This window comes from Lynx rufus, unplaced genomic scaffold, assembly GCF_022079265.1.
Source record: "Lynx rufus isolate CCGP_SWC_20201006 ecotype Redwood Valley unplaced genomic scaffold, mLynRuf1.p SCAF_6, whole genome shotgun sequence".
Classification (NCBI taxonomy): domain Eukaryota; kingdom Metazoa; phylum Chordata; class Mammalia; order Carnivora; family Felidae; genus Lynx; species Lynx rufus.
Genome location: NW_025814878.1, coordinates 81,389,124 through 81,392,987, shown reverse-complemented (window position 1 = coordinate 81,392,987; position 3,864 = coordinate 81,389,124). Strand labels below are relative to the sequence as shown.

General features: G+C 36.9%; 1 pseudogene; it reads left to right on the top strand.

Annotated features, from left to right (window-relative positions):
- Positions 1–1,468: 1,468 nt before the first annotated feature.
- LOC124527905 (60S ribosomal protein L19-like) lies at positions 1,469–2,049 on the top strand (annotated as a pseudogene).
- The last annotated feature ends 1,815 nt before the right edge of the window (positions 2,050–3,864 follow it).

The window sequence follows — 3,864 nt, the reverse complement described above, 5'->3', positions numbered from 1 at the left end:
TTTTAAAATAAATTTAGATTCCTGAGGTGCCATAATATATTACTCCATTAGCTCAGTTAATAAACCCAGAAATGTTTTTCCAATAGTTATTTATTCCATAGACATATTACTTACCAAAGTTATTTGCTTAGGCTTTGTAATAACAGTCATGCTATGTGAACTTCACTTGGGAAACATTTAGTCTTTTCACTATTATGCATTACAGCCAAGTGTTTCATGTCACAACAGGCTGATCCTAATGCAAACTTGTGTATGAGGGGGAGTAGGCAATGATGCAATGTCATATACCCTAACTTAATATTTTCCCCATATAGTTAGGCAGGTGCTTCCTTCCACTAATATGTGAGGCTAGTTAAGATTTAGAGAATATGCTTGAATATCTGAGAGCTTGTGTGAGGTATTAGGATGTCTGAGAAGAATTGGGCTCAGGTATCACATGGACTAGTCTGTTAATATATTCTATAGATATTTAACCGCCAAATTCCTTCAGTGGTTCAAACATAACCCATTATTTCTCTGTACGTGTTAAACTGACAGGCTGTACATTTCTTCCTATATTCCATAGTTTTTCCCCTTTTTCTTCCTCTTATATCATGTCATATTAATCCCATTTAGGTAGAAGTGTTTTTTAATGTTCATTAAATTAAATGAGGTTTATTTTGAGCATAATAATAGACACTGCTTGAGTATTAAGACTTTGTGCTCTGATTGTGAAAGAGAAAGACATGTTTCTCACATAGAAAAGTTGGTTAAAAGATATGTGTTAGTTTCAGGAGAATACTTCTATTATTACTAATTAATTCTGGAATGTATATAGTTGGGACTGCAGGGAAACTACCCCTTCTCACCACGCAAACTGGATACAACTCCATAAAATTGTGTTCTCTGTTAGGTCATTTGTTCTATTTCTTACTGGTACTGGTAGTAATGAAGGGGTAAGATTTTGAAAAAAGAAATTATTGGTGGCTTCCCCATATGTTTGTGTTTATTATTTGAGGATATGTTGAGAATGATGACTTTTTTTAAGCCAATTTTGACTTTTAAGATACAAATTAAGCTGAGTTGGCTGAAAACTAAATTCTGATTCTTGTATTTGTCAAACTAAATGTCAAAGCACAGAAAAATGTATCTTCTTTTCTTGTAACAGATAAAAACAAAAAATAAAACTAAACCATGTCTTCTAGAAAACAGAATTCCATACATGGAATATTTTTCATTTTTTTTTCTTTCTGACACTTGGATGACATTGAATATCACCAATTATTTCCATATATGTTTTCCAACAAGAAAAACCCAGAATCCCTTCTCCATGCACTTAGATTCAAAAGACCTCAATAAGGACAAAGCCATGAGTACTCGTTTTGACACACAAATGCCTTGAACATCTGCCCTCTTTCTGTCTAAAGGGCTCTCTTGAAATACAAAGCCCTTTTGCTTTCTGTTTGCCACTGTGGCTGCAGCCACGAGCATGCTCAGACTTCAGAAGAGGCTTGCCTTCAGTGTCTTCTGCTGTGACAAAATGGAGGTCTGGTTGGACCCCAATGAAACCAATGAAATCGCCAATGCCAACTCCTGTCAGCAGATCCAGAAACTGATCCAAGATGGGCTGATCATCTGGAAGACTGTGACTGCCCATCCCTGGGCTTGGTGCCAGAAAAATACTTTGGCCCACCAGAAAGGCAGGCATATGAGCATTGGTTAGAGAAAAGGTACTTCCCAGGCTCCAATGCCTGAGAAGGTAACCTGATGAAGAGGATGAGAATTCTGCACCAGCTGCTTGAAAGATACTGTGAATCTAAGAAGATTGACTGTCACGTGTATCACAGTCTGTACTTGAAAATGAAGGGTAATGTGTTCAAAATCAAGCAGATTCTCATGGAACACATCCACAAGCTGAAGGCAGACAAGGCTCACAAGAAGCTTCTGGCTGACCAGGCTGAGGCCTGCCTATCTAATACCTAGGAAGCTTGGAAGCACAGTGAGGAGCAGCTCCAGGCCGAGGAGGAAATCATCAAGACTCTGTCGAAGGAGGAAGAGACCAAGAAATAAAACTCATTCTCTTTTGTCTCTACATAGTGGTCTCAGCAGTTACACAGATCAGTTATTCAATAAAACAAACATTTATCTGGGGAAAAAAAGAAAATATGCAAAGCCCTTTTAATTCTTATGATTTCAGGGGCTCCTGGGTGTCTCAGTAAGTTAAGTGTCTGACTTCAGCTCAAGTCGTGATCTTGTGGTTCATGAGTTTGAGCCCTATGTTGGGTTCTGTGCTGACAGCTCAGAGCCTGGAGCCTGCTTTGGATTTTGTGTCTCCCTCTCCCTCTGCCCCTCCCCTGCTCATTCTCTCTCTCTCTCTCTCTCTCTCTCAAAAATAAAGAAACATTAAAAAAAATTAATTCTTATGATTTCAGATGGAAAATCCCTATCAGGATCTGTAAGTACTTTTTTCCACAGGAAGATGTTGACAGACAACAGCAGTAGTAATCAGTGAAAGATTGAGTGGAACCTAGCAGGGAAAAGCTACTTATGTTTGAGAATCTGGAAGATTTCTTTGTCTTGCTATGTTCACAGTCCAATTGATGAATGGATCTCCAGGAAGATGAGAAGGGGATGGGTCAGAAAATAGAGGTTCTCCAGCTTGACTAAAGGATACTATTTAGGTTTTCCAATACTGTATTCTCAGCCCCTTGCCTTTGCCCCTTTTTTCCTATTCTATCCTGGCCATGATCCTTCCATAGCTCTTCTTCCACTGCACACTAGGAAAGTCTAAACATTCATTTATTTAACAAATATTAATTGGATTTAACTATGTGCTCTATACTATGTTAGATGATGGATATAGAATAATGAGTAAACAAAATGCTAGTTCACATGGAGCTTCTAATCTAGCAGTTAGGTTAGATTCTAAACTAATAGTTATGTTTCATGAAGTAAAGAATTTTTTTCCAGAATTTCAAAAGGCTGTTTCCTATTAGGGAAGATCTTTGGTAAGGTAGACAAGATTCCACAGCCAGGGCTGAGTATAGGAGGTAAGATATCAAGCAGAGTGGCAAAGTGGAGGGGGCAGAGCTGAAAAGGGAGCATAAAGACAGTAAAGGGACTGGATGAAAAGAGAAATTTTATAGATGCTTAAAGTGCAAATTTTTAAAGAGATAGACAAATATCTAAAGTGGCTTTTTGGAAAGCTGTCTGCATGACACACTATATAAATCCCCTGGGTCTTTAAATGTAAAGAAAATAAAAGTAGTTGTTTTTAAAATTCAAGTTTCTTATATTGGGATTTGCATTTGTGTTTGTGTTTCTGGGTAACAACATATGTTGAGTGCAGTAACTGAGAAAAATAGAAATTGTGGGCTAGAAGACTAGCCCACAAAAGGTAGAGTAAGAGGGCTGCCCCTTGTCCCCTCATCAACTCCTCATCATCTCTCTCTACCTTTATCTCTGGAAAGTAAATGTGTAGAACTTTGTTAAGCAATTGAAGTTAAATTAGTATCAGCTTAATATAGATTGTTATAACTCTTAGATGTATTATGAAAGTATCATGGCAATCACAAAGCAAAGCCTATAATAAATACAAAAAATAAAGACAAAAGAATTAAGGCTAACACTACAAAAGTAATCAATTCATAAAAAAAGACAGTAAGGGAGGAAGAAAGAAACAAAAGAACTATAAAACAATCAGAAAACAACAAAATTTCAACTGGAAGTCTTTACCTATCAATAATTACTCTAAATGTAAATGGTTTAAATTCTTCAACTAAAAGACATAAATGGCTGAATGCATTTAAAAATTCAACTATTTTCTGCCTGCAAGAGACTCACATAAGCTTTAAGGACACATATAGACTGAAAGTGAAGGGATTG